Source organism: Camponotus floridanus, unplaced genomic scaffold (assembly GCF_003227725.1).
Source record: "Camponotus floridanus strain SB8 unplaced genomic scaffold, Cflo_v7.5 scaffold111, whole genome shotgun sequence".
Taxonomy (NCBI): Eukaryota; Metazoa; Arthropoda; class Insecta; order Hymenoptera; family Formicidae; genus Camponotus; species Camponotus floridanus.
In genome coordinates this window covers 614,455-628,319 of record NW_020229228.1, presented here as the reverse complement: position 1 = coordinate 628,319, position 13,865 = coordinate 614,455, and the positions used below count along the sequence as shown (strand labels likewise).

Genomic DNA, 13,865 nt, shown 5'->3' with positions numbered 1-13,865 from the left:
GGACGAGGAAAAGGAAGAGCGACGGAAGAGAAAGAGGAAGAGAAAGAGGAGAAAGAGGAGAAAGAGGAGGAGGAGGAAGAAGAAGAAGAAGAAGAAGAGACGGCGGCGACGATGGGCGGGAGGGAGGACGACGGGGCGGAGGTGGAGGCACGAGTCGTCGGGAAGTCACTGCGAGAAAACGCGTCGCGGTGATCGCCGCCGTGGCCGTCGACGCGATCGTCCTCGTCCTCGTCGTCGTCGTCGTCGCCGTGATCGTCGTCGTCGCCAACGACGCAGCCGCGAGAATACCGGGCGAAATACGCGCGTACGGGGAGGTTACGAGCGCGCGGAACGAGAGGATAATTCCTGGCAGGGCCCGATCTCCTACGCGGCGAAGCCCAACGAAAGTGAAATGGCATTCGGCGCTCCGCGCTGAGGACGCACGGCATTCGGAGGAGCGAGGAGATGAGGAGGACGCGGCGAGCAGGAGGTAGCGGCGGCGGAGGAGGAAGAGGCGGAGGACGACGACGACGAGGAGGAAGAGAAGCGGGTGGAGGAGCAGGAGGAGGAGAACGCCGCGAAATTTGCCGACAAGGAACAAGGACAGATTCAGCGCGCGCTCGAGCGACGAGGAAACGGCTCTCGCGGGGGATGCGTGCTCGACGAAGGACAGAGAGCGAGTGAGCGGAGCGGGTCGCGCGAGGGACCGAGCCGGAGAGAGAACGAACGTATCTGACCGGCCGCGGGGACCGGAGGGCTGGCGGGAAAGAGGAGGACGGAGAGAGGGCGACGGGGGTGCAGGGACGGATGGGGGATGCTGATCGAGTAAGAGGGGGGAACTCGACGAAGCACGACCACGCTCGGTCGGGGTGAGGGGGCGGAGGGGTGACTGGGGGCGAGCCAAGTCTGCGGCGCTCGACTGAAACGCGGCCGTCTCTTGCGCGAGAGCGACGAGGACGCGATCCGCGCGGAAACGGGCGAGACGACCCGAGAGCAGGACGTAGCCGAGACACATGGCTGGCTGGTGGTAAAGGAGATAGACGGACAGAGAGAGAGAGAGAGAGAAAGACAGATTTCATCCGCGTGTAACGTAGACGGAGACACGGCTCGTACACAGCGGCGAGACTGTATGCGCTTCGCGAGAGAGAGAGAGAGAGAGAGGAGAGAATTTGGCTGATGCGAAACATAGACCGAGACGCGTACGAAAGTAAGAGACAAACGGAAGAGAGAGAAACACGCATACGGGGACGCACGATTCGGCGTGGCCGTGACGAAGACGGATGCAGACATCCGCGGAGGGCCGGAGGGAAAGCAAGGGGAGAAAGAGACGATGCGTGGCGATCCGAGTGCGACGGAGACGACGTCGGCTATTCGCGCTGGCACGGCGACGGAGATGGTCGTAGGCGCGCACGTGGGTACGCGAGAGGGATGGCGGATTCTGCAGTGGCGTATACGCGACGTTACGTTCCCCGCGTCGCGACGGCTGGCATCGCGCGCAAGTGAGCCGTGAGGGAATTCGCTCCATTAGCATTAACGGCCAAGGAGACACGTACTGTCTAATTGTAACAGATGGATACGCGCAATTAATTCGCTCAGTCATCGTCTAATCGCGCTCGTATACTTTCTCCGAGACGACGACAGAGAAATCGTAGGAATGAACCAAGACTATTCGAGAGACGGAACTAAACGTTGGCCGAATAAGCCGTGAATTTGACAGATTCGATCCTTCTCTCGCGCAATCATGTAGAATATTACCTAGTCTTCCTCGTTTCCCTTCTCCTCATTTTTCAAGAAGGAAATTCACGGCGAATTCAGTGAAAAAAGCCGCGCGTAGGCGCCGTGGAATTTCGTCACGACCCTGCCAACGGTCCGAACGAGTCCCCGACGAAGGGACGCGAGGCGGGACAGTCTCGAAGAGACGTTAAGTCGAGAGGTATGCGGGCGACAGAGAGGATCGATCTATCGGCGGAGCTTTGGCATGGGACGACGACCAGGGATAATCTCCCGAGGAGAGCGTGTCGTTGTTTTCGCCACCACCACCATCGCTACCATCACCATCACCGTCGCCGCCTATACAATCGGTATTCGTGCCGCGTCGGTGATGGTGCCTGCCGGCCGGCCGGCGACGCGGCCGCTACTAGTACGACGCTCTTTAGGCCCCGCTCGTCTTCTACGGGGTGTCCGAGAACTATCACCATTTGTTTTCATCGACGGGATACTTGTGAGCGAGCCGGAGAGTCCAGTCGACGGAGAGTCCATCGACGATCGACATTTTCCCCCCATTTTTCCGATCAAAGTTTTACATATATTTATTATAATATTATTATATAATTATTATATTAAAATCTCAATTTAAAAAAATGAGATTTTTGCCTTCAAATTTCGCATCTATTGTAATTTGCCAAATACCAAATAATTATCCTGATTTAATTTCTTACGTAATATTCATGATTTTTAATTGCTGATTGAGATTTTTATTTCCGGAATATTTTTTTGCGCTACTTATTTATTATAATGTATTCGTGCTTTTTCAAGCACTTGTACCCGAGTCTCCGTTCCGACGTATGTATATCTTTAGTCTCTCTTGTTATGAGCGACGGAATCAAAATCCTTCCCCCCTTCACCTTCCACCGAGGCTCCCGTGCCATCCTTCTCGCCTTTAATTCGCATTCACGCCAGATACGTCGGCGTATTTCACGTCTCGAGTCTCACGCGAATCGCCTTCGACTCGCTTCAATAACACTCGGCGTCGATCGAGAAGACGTGCAACACGTCGACACATTAAATGTCGCCGATTGACTTTACACAAATCAAACTGGAGATTACAATATTACGCTAAATAATTGCAATTTCTGATAACTGAACCGAATAAATATTTTATGTTCGATAGAGAATTCGATTGGACACTCCACGATCCTCATCATTCATTTAAATTCGGACATTCGATTTGCTTAATTGCATTAAAAGAAAAGTTTCCATTCCTTTAAATATTCGTCGACGCATGTGCACTTCATTTTTTATGATACGATGCCTTCATTCGAACCTTTTAAGATACTGATTTTAGCGACTTCATAGGAGGATACTGATATCTCGTTGAATCAATTCGGCAATGCATTGTTTAAGTAAATGATCCGCGAGATTAATATAATCTTGCACCTTTGACACCCAACACGCTCAGAGGTAACCCATTCGAATGTATCCGGTCGATCGGGGCGAATCGTATTCCCCCTGTGGCCCGTTCGTAAACAAACTTTCTCCGACAAGGATTTTTCGAGCGCGCTCGCAAAAGTTGTCGGCGACGGCGCGGGAAAGGGAGAAAGGGTAGGAAAAGGAGAGCGAGGGTGGAGGAGGGAGTGGGTGGGTTAGAATTTTTCGTTGCACGCCGAACGATCGTTTACTTTGACACGTTCGATCCCGACGCGACGCCTCGCGCTTGATTAACGCACACCGGCATCGGAATAAAGGAGACACTTCTTGCCCACATCACATATGATTAAATTTACATTAAATACTCATGATTAAACTTAATTAGAAAAAATTAGAAAAAATTCTTTCTCTAATAGAACTAAATTTATAAATTGAAATTCTCGAGTGTCGTGAGAAAAGAAGCGAAAGAAATGTATCGAAGAAATGTTTCGGACGAGATTCAAGATGCAGTACAATTTTTCTCTAGATGGTAAGTTATTATCAGAGATTTTGAATTCTGAATTTTATGATATCTTTCTAAATTTCCCTTCCTCCTTCAGTTATCATTAATGGAAAATTAATCCGTTTCTTTCGCTTTAGAATGGCAACATTTAAAATTGAAATATAATGTAATATTCCATCCATTTAATAATTATTATTCGATATTCTTATATTACGTTAAATGCAACGCGTTAAACAGAGATGGAAAAAGTTGTAAAAGTGAAGGAAAGGAAATCCGAAAGCCCATCAAGAGTATAAATATTTTACTACTACTTTTTTTTCTGTATATGAACGAGCGTTAACGCAGTTAGAAACCCGAATATATTTCTAAAAAAATTCGTGAAAGAGAGTTCGAAATTACACTTCAATGGGGAGGGAAGAAAATTTCCATAAAAATCCTAAATTAAGAAAATCTCGCGGCAATCTGGTCGCGTTTGCTCCAAAGCTTTTAAATATCCGTAATGTTAAAAATCTTAAAAGCACACGAAAAAACGCGCGCTCATGCGAGGGAGGTCGACAACGATCCTTCCCAGGGAAAGCTTCGAGCGATCTTGGTCCGAGGGATCTTCGACCTCGCGTCAAACGCACGAGTCGTAGCGGTGGCGTCGGAGCCGTTATCCGACGTTAAATCGCGGTATCGCGAGACGCGTAAGCGACCGGGACGGTGCGTGCGAGGCGGGGGAGGCGGGGGCAAGGGGAGAGGGAAATCGCGTAGTTTAATAATTCGAATCCCCGGAGCGGCACGGTGGACATACGGGGACGATCGAATTACCCCCTCCGTGCGCCCTTGACGGGCCCTCGGATTATTCCTCCCTCGGGCCGGCCCTGCGTCGGGCTGACTCGACTCAGCAGCGATCGAGTGGCAGAAACGGGGGAGTAGAGGTATACGGAAGAGGGGGGTAGGGGGTAGGTGGAGGCACGAGAGAGGGCACAGATTCGGCGAACAAGAGGAAGTATATAGAGGAAGAGAAAGAGATAGAGAGAGAGAGAGAGAGAGAACGAGGAGAACTTAGGGGCGGAGAGGGGAGGAAGGAGGCAGAGATGACGGGAACCAAGAGGGTATACGAAGAACGGGGTGAGGAAGAGGGAAACGGCGGTAGAAGAGAGAGAAAGAGAGAGAGAGAGAAGAGAGACGAGACGAGGAGTCGCGGGTTGCTGCAGAGCTTGCGCGGACAAAGGGAATCTGCAGCTCCAGTCGCTCGCTCGCTCGCTCGTTCGTTCGCTTCGATTCTCCCCCGCTCCTCCCACCCCCGCTACGCACACAACACGCTACGCACGGCGTCGGCGCGCACGCACACACGGACTCGCAGCGTGCAATTCTGCGCGCACGCACGCATGCACGTCGCGCTGCTGCAGAAACCGCACGGGGTACAGTCGGCCGAGAAAGCGCAAAGTTTCCGAGTTACATGCTTCTCTTCCACCGTTACCTCTCTGTCCTCGTTTCGTCCGCTCCACCCTCCGCCTCCACCCCGTTCGCTCTCTTGCATTTGCTTCTTCTACCCTTCTTCTAGTCGAGCGAACGAGGGAGAGGGAGATAAGGAGGCTACGGTCATGAAGTCATTCCACGACCTACAGAGCGACGCCCCGGTACCCTCGTGGCGAACGGAATTATCAGTCTGGCGCATATATAACGACGGAGGAGATAGTGGAATAAGGAAGGAAAGCCTGACATACATAGAAAAATTGCTTAGCAGTTAAAGTCGAGATGAATGGACTCGAGACGCTGACGCGCTGTCATCGCTGATATATTAAATTAATTTTTTCAATCCCCGCACTCTCTCTCCTTTTTCGCAATTTTCCACTTTGTTTCTTCTTTCGAGTTTCGTTTAATTCAAAAACTAAATCTTATGCGTGCGATCATTTTTATTCTTGCACACAAATATATAATACACTCTTTAATTATATTATATATTTATGTACGCAAGAATTAGCGGATTAAAGTGACAAAATTATGTTTTATGGGAATTAAATATTATATAATTTAGAAGGGAAGAAAGACTGTATCGAGGATAACACGTGCGGCAATAGGCCTCTTTTCCATATTCGAGAAGTTTACTCCGGTCGCTCGACGAGACGGCTCGACCAGAGCGGCCGCGACGAAGCGCAGACACCCGGTACAGTCGCGCGAGCAAACTCATCGGCCCCGCGCGAATTCTCCTCCTCGCGTCCCTTATCTTTTCCTTTTTTTTTGCCCTCTCTTCTTTTTCGGTTTCGTCGACCCCGTATTCGCGAGTACCTACCTGCCTACTTGCCAGTCTGCCTACGGCCGGAGGTACTTTGGGCCGAGCGCGCGTTCCGCCATCCGATCGATGTCGCTCGCTACGAAAGCTTTCTGCAGCAGTCGCAGAATGCTCGTGGCGCCGATTAATAGCAGCAGCAGCATAGACGGCGGCGGTTCCCGAAAAAGGCGCGCGCGTTCGCTTCACGAATATTCGCGGCCGAGCAGCCACATGTCACGAGACACATGCACGTCGCAGATATATGTTGCACGAGGATGCTTAAATTCAACAGGGCGATTGTACTTTCGCTCGTCTCCTCTATCGCGAAAATCGATACTACTCGATATTTTCCCACGTGTCTTTTTTTTTCGCATAAGATAAAAGATAGTTGGAATCGCCTGCGATGGAAAAAAAATTTCCTCCGACGAGAGAATAAATTGATAAATTTATATAAAAACTATGTAATTATAGAATTATAATTATATAAATTTATATAAAGATTATGTTATGATTAAGCAATATATGTTTAAAAAATGAGGATAAAATCAAAGAGAGGCAGTTTGGTCGTGTGAAAGTAAAGAATCGATCGATGCCATTGTTTTTTCAATATTAGTTGTCTGACACTTGCACTATTCGATGCACCGAGAATAGCGAGATAAAAACAATATATATAATTACAAAACGACGATTATTAAATGATTCATGTTATTAATGTTTTAATATGTAGTAAACAGAAAGTTACACAATATGTATGTGTATGATATATTTTCATAAGTTTACATTTAATTATCCCCTTCTCAATTTCAGTTGATGTAATTAGATATTTAAAATCAATAGAAATAATTAACGCACAAGCCAGTTAAACAAGTTTGACAAAAAAAATAATCATACGAATATATTGCCATGAACATATTTTTAATAAAAAAGTTATTTTTTCAAAAACTATTTTTACTTAAAATGAATTAATTAAGAAGTTAAGAATTGTCCACGATATTTACATACATGCGATTCACCCTTTTAATATGTAGGATAATATGTAATAGAATAAAATTAAGGTTGTGGACTCGATTTAAATTCCGCGTCGCTGTTTCTAGATATAGGAATAATAAAAATTGTGTTAATAGTATCGGACAGGTCTCGGAACGCGAGCGAAAATGAAGAGAAAATAGAGTAACGCGACGCTCGACGATCGCCAAAGAACATTGCGCGGATATCAGTTAACGTTACGATTATTGATTAAATCCGGCGGAGTTAAAATATATAGCTACACATCGTCTCGCAGTAGTCGCGCTGCTCTACCCCTTGTATCGATTATGTCTCACGTAGCAGGTCCCGTCAATATCTGCGACACATCGTGAATTTCGGGGGTTAAACCGCGCTGCAACTCGACTCGATAAATCTCTTTCTAGCCCTCTCTCCCCTCACTTACCCTCTCTGCCACCTCTGCTGCCACCACCTCCCTCGTTATTGCATTCTTCCGACGTGCGCGGATCCGTATCCATTACCTCTTCCATTTATAAATAAATTCGACCGATAAAGATTCAAGGCCATAAAAATTAGAAAGTCGAATCGGATCGTTAATTTCGAATTTTTCACTTCCGCGGGAGCGTTCGTTCGTATGCAAATTCTCACACGTGACGGCAAAACGTGCGACATGAGATTGACACGAGATCATTTTTGTAGCAAGCACCGGAAATCGTACTGACCGAAATTGTTTCGGATATCGGATGTAAAGAATAAAGAACAATGCTCCTCCTTCCTTTCCTTCTGTGCCCTTTATGCCTCTCGTTACGAGAATTTCTCTTCGTCTTGGAAAGGATATGCCATTCGAGAACGAGGCCATCGAACAATAGTAGTGTCGACTTTGCGGTGGCCTTTCCTTGATCAATGAATCCATTCTTGCTTATCATTTATCTCGCACGGAGAATCAAGTTCTATGTCCAGTTTAATAAAAAAATGTTTATTATTATATTTATATGATTAAAAATAAAACCTGTTAAAGTTTTTATATATATATATATATATATATATATATATATATATGTGTAGATTATGTGTTTTGCAAGATAACGAAACATATATATCTTTATGTAAAAATAAATCGAATAGTAAAGTAATTCGCTATCCAAAGTGATGGAAGATTGTATGAACGAATTTCAGAAGCACCCTATATACGACTGTGCATAAAAGCGCGCGGTGGACGCGATGCACACAAGAGATACGCGTTTTCTTCGCGTGTCGTCGTCTCACTGCCGTGTCAAGGACAACGAGGGACGGAGTCGATGGTTTGCTGATTTTCTTCCGAAAAATGAAATACGGGATGTATCTCGCGTCATGATCGCCGACGTAATCGACCATTCATATGCGGATGCAGAAATGCACTCGTGTTTTTTTGGGTTATAATCCCTTCCAAAATTAATTTCTTTAACATCAATTGTGAAATCTTGAATATCTTTATTCGCGCGATGTTCATTTCATCGGTTAAATATTTATTAAAACATAGACAAATAAAATGATGAACAATAGAACTACATATTTTATAAAAATTATCCATTAAATTTTATAATTAAATATTACAAATATTATTATTCCACATTTTCTTTCACTTTACTCGTTATGTACAAAAGAAAGATATAAGAGTGACATTAATAAATAATAAAAGCTCTGCGACAAGAAAGTGGAAATCTATGCGGACAAGTTTAATTTAATTCGAGCACCGGACAGTACAAGGAACTAATTGTAAGAATGTCTCGTATACCGAGTGTCCCAAGAATCTCGCAATGATTTCTTTAAACTATTTAGAGTCAATCTTTTCATGAACGATAGATTATTATTGGCCCCTATTTTTCAATTTTCATTACTAAACATTTCGTTTATTACAGCTCGATCTAATATTTTATTCGAACTCAAAGTAAATCTTCAAGTATGAATTTTCTATTTACGACGAGACTAAATCAACATTGTATGCGTCTCAAAGAATAGAAAATGTATATTTTAAGTATATATATCAGCATTTTTTTCTTACAACTCTATTACTGTATTTTCGATAAAACGAGATGAGACGTCCGAGTTATTTCGCGCGCGTTTCAGAATTAAAATACCTGAAATTCCGTCGCGTTCGGGACACCCCGTAGACGCGATCGGTTCGTGTCGCTGGCTGGCGGGCAGGCCGAAATTGCGCCGGGAGCGAATCCTGGGAGCAAGATACGCGGCTTCGGGTCGAGTAAGCACCTCGACGAGGAGCACCAATCACGGGCGCGAGCATCGTTGCGTGCCGGCACGTCCCGCTTGACGGAGCGGGGCGAAAAGGGAGGCAGGGAAAAAAAGGAAAAAAAAAATCCCGGCAAAATGACGAGAGGCCGGAGCCATCCTTCGCAACCGCGCGACGACTCTCGCCGGTTGGCGGCGGCGGTGTTTTCGCACGCGCGCAGATATCCGAAAGAGCGGGACAGCGGGATAGCAAATATTCAATCACCCGGTTCAAACAGTGGCACAGGTCCGCGGGTTCGAGAATGAAAAAAGAGAGAGAGAGAGAGAGAGGGGGGGGGGGAGAAGGAGAGATCGCCGCGCGAGCGACAAACAATCGCGGGCGTAAAAAAGTGAAATGGGTTGTTCCTTCGATCTCAAATTTTCATCCGCGAGAAAGATTGCTCTCGTTTATAATGTACCGTCAAGCGTAAATCGTTTCGAGAGATCTGACGTTTATCTCGCCCTCTCTCTCTCTCTCATCTTTTTTTTTAATATTGTAAACTGGATAAATCAGAGATGGAAAACTTTGAAGAATTTCGAGGGTATAAACTTCTCCAGAGTTTGAAAAGTTTCTCATCCTTATCGATAAGTCTAATTAGTATTTAATAAGACCACGACACGTTGTCTCGAGGAAGGTAAAGTTGATCAATTTTACACGTTGGCTGGTACAGTCGTCTTCGTCGAGAATGTCTCGATTTATTTTTTAATCAAGGCTCGCGCAGCGATCTAAGGGTGACGCCGAACTCGACAACGACGTTCATACTTGACGGTTAACGACGATGGTTACGCCGGGGTCGCTTTCGTCGGCGAGAAAGATTTAATTTTGGCCCGCACTCAAAACACACACATACACACATATAGATACATATATATGTAAATATATATATACGATAGGTTCGTCGTCCGACGTCTGGCGCACGATCTAAATAGCCAGTCGTCGAAGCATCCTCTTCTGCCGCGCGAAGGACGGCGAAAATAATCTCTCATTTCCGATAAATCGTGCGACTCGCGTTAAAAAAAACGCGTCCGCTTTCAAGATCTCATTCAATATCGCGCGACAAGCAAGGGAGGAATACAGCGAAGAGAATCGGCCGAATCGAGATTCGAACCAATCTTGTTATTTGATAAATAAAGTTTGTCGAAACTGACCGTGCGATTTAATTAAAATCGATTTAAAAAATGCAACGAAATTAGAGTATACTTTTTAACGTACGCAAATTGGAAAGGATGGAGTTAATTTATAAGTTAATTTAAATTATTTAGTTGGACAAAAATTGTGTTCCCGTAATCACATTATATATATATATAATTAAATAATTTTTTAATTAAGTATGTTCTTTACAGGGCGAGAAGTACAGTAAGTATATATATTTTTTAACTTATATGAAATAAAAATTGCCCGAAATTTTTTTCTTCTACAAAATTTCTTTAAACATAACTTGTGATTTTGTTCTAAACGCGATTTATCTCAAGTCCAATCAGACATCTATATTTTGTAGGCACGTATGTTGATTTTACTGATTGAGTTAGAAATGAGTTTGCGGAATAAAAGCGTAAAGTTTTTTTCGGATATCCAATATAATAAAATCCAATATAATAAAATAAATTTCACAATGGCATTCTTTGAGAATGTGCAATCATAATGAAATCGTATCAGTAATATTACGTTATTATTTCAAATAATTCAGAGATAATATATAACTAATTTACTTGTATGAGTGGGAGACGAGCTGAATCGCGTGCGAAAATAAATTATTGTGTGAAAACGATAATATGAGAGAATATTATCGCGCACACATCCCGTATGGGATGTTATTACGATTTTTACAGAAGCTCCAGAATCCAAATAGCGTTTGCATTTTCAACGTAATTAGTCCGCGATAATTGTGTTCATCGCTTGCGCATTAAATTTCATACAGAGAGTTTAACATTTACACCATAATTACTTGTTACGATCAAATATTTTTGTTCTGTTATCTATTACATATCTACATGCGTAGAGATATGAAAGAATATCATAGTTCGCGGTTCTTATTCAGCAATAAACTGCGAGCGTTTCTTTCGTTATTTAAAAACAAACGCACTTAACGTTAAACATACAACGAAAACTTTTGATACACATTATACATGTACGTATCATATTTACTATGAGAAGTGGCAGAATTTATTGTACGCGTGATTTATCGTTAGAAACATCGGCGAATTGAATCTTTGAAGGAAGAAGTAAAGGGAAGAAAAAAAAACAGTGAAAGGATGCAGCTGCGTGCCATACCTTATCGCAGACGAGACATCCTGAAAGACCGGCGCTTCTCTCGGCGCGCTTCTTATCTTATCCGTTTGGCGCGATTTATCTGAGTCCCTTGAGTGCGGAAATCTGGAACACTTCAGCCCCCCGTACGCACACTCGCACATTCACATGGGTACACACACGCGCGGCCAAGATGCACGAGGAGGAAAAGTTTCCGAAGTAACACACGTTGCGACGCGATAAAAAGCCGAGGAACGAACGGACGGACACGAAGGGCGCGATATCACGAGACTCCGCGAAAAAGCGAACCGCGCGTGCCGGCCGGCCGGCGAAACGTCAAAGCGGGCATTTCGAACGCGCGCAAGCGCGTGCAACGCTCGCGGCGGCGACGAGGCGAATTAATGGCGCGCGTCTCCGCTCGGTCGGTACAACAGAGGAACGGAGGGTAAGAAAGGGAATCTCTTTGTCTCGCGACTGCCGACGAGAAGCGAACGCGTCGAGCAAAAGCCGGTAAAGTAGCGCGCTTCCGCATCGACGAGCTTCGTTGATGCTTTTTGCGATTTCGAACTGTCGGGAAGAGAATGTCCTTGTTCGAAGGAACTTTCTTGGTAAACGCTGGAAAGTGAATGGCTGAGTGTTTCTGCGGTCGGTAATGTTCATGGTATTTTGTACAGGAGATGGATGATGAAAAAAGATTAGATCTTGTAAATTTATCTGACAATGAATCATAAAAAATATTGTCTAACAGCGCGCAAATGTCATGCATAATGCAGTTCAAAAGATCGCTGTAATTTTGTCTAAAGAATAAAATGATCTTTATTATTATGCTAAAATTATGTACTTGAACAATTCACGCTCGAAATTGAATTGGGCCTTTTAGAAAATTTCTTGGAGTTACGTATCGTGTCAGATGGCAATAGAGCACTCTTTCGAGAAAAAAATATCCGAGAGACTCTTCTCTTCTGACGAGAAAGTATTCTCATCGTACTTTCTTGCCATTTCGAACATGCTAAAGCACCTGGAACGTGTTTCACCTCGCGAATATCATAAAACGCATTTAGACGATGATTTATCGAAAAGATCAGTGCAGTTTCAATGTACTTTCTCCCTCCCTCTCCAAGTTATTCTTTGACAAATTGAGTCACTAATATATATTGCAGAGTTGAATTGCTAAATATATATTGAATATTAATACATATGTTAAATAGATATATTTTCTGTAATCTTATACTTCTTATATATCTGGAAGAATATATTTAAAGAATATATAAAGAATATATTATATCTAAAGAATATTTTATTTGTGTTATTTTCATATCTCCGTTGTGAGTACCTTTGTTTAAGCTAAGTTGCTTAACAAAAAGCATAAGATTATTTTATTTTTCTCAGTAGATAAGGCTGTGCCTGATATCTAAATTATTACTTGTAAATAATCACGTAATGTGTCATTATTATATTCATGTTATTATTTGTACCCTATCTCTTTTAAGACAATTTTAAATTATTCGCAAAATGTTTAAAAAATGATCAACACAATTAATAATTTCTTTTTTCGCTAATATTACCTTGCAAAGATAGTATAAGACAATAGCATACTTTAATAAAATTTTAAAATAGAACTGAGCGATATAAAATATATTTCCGAAAACATGACTTCAGATCGATTCGTAAAACACTTGTATATTATCAGATTATTCGCGAAATAGGCAGACGAATGATAGATACTAGAGTTTGCATTCTTTTGGAACAAAACCGCTATCAATTTGACGAAAGATCTTGCAATAATACAACGTATAACTCATAGTACGTCGTAATAGCTCGTAAGCGATAAGATAAAACGAAGCGATCGCGCTCATCGTTATTTAATACCGTGACGCAGGCAAGATTCGGACGATTCGGGACCTTTATTACTCAGGAAGATTTTTTTAAGAATATGAACCACCCAAATTTCAAAGGAGTCATCGCGATTCGGATTGCAATACTGTGCCGATATCTTTAAATGCTTACAAATAATGACCAAAATGTTGCACTGAAAAACAAATATTTAATTCGAAATATGCCGATGTTGCACAGAGTGTCATCGATCGACGAACTGTTCTCCAAGTTTCCACTTGTATTTTATGTTCTCTTGAAAATGAATTTTATGTCTTATATATAACACTTTATAAAATTTTTATCATAAATATTTATAAATATTTATAATCTTTATAAATATTTATTATAATTATCATAAATGAACAAAAATGTCAACATCGTCGTGCTAATAATTGACATAATAGCAGTGTATATCATTTGGAGACCCAATGTGTCATTTTATGACTTGAAAACAGAGGAGAGAATTATATTTATATAATTTTATGACTCTACAGCACAGGCTTCATTCACGCCTTTTGTCGCAGACGTCGCTAAAATCAAATTCTCATCTCGATTATTCGATTATTGGGCTACTTGGGAACTTTGTGGGAGAAATCGTTGCTCGCGAC

General features: G+C 43.1%; 1 protein-coding gene across 4 annotated transcripts in view; it reads right to left on the bottom strand.

The window, feature by feature from the left end:
• LOC105257641 (protein bric-a-brac 2) overlaps nucleotides 1–13,865 on the bottom strand; it is a 50,824-nt gene that overhangs the window by 16,131 nt on the left and 20,828 nt on the right. The window lies entirely within an intron of this gene.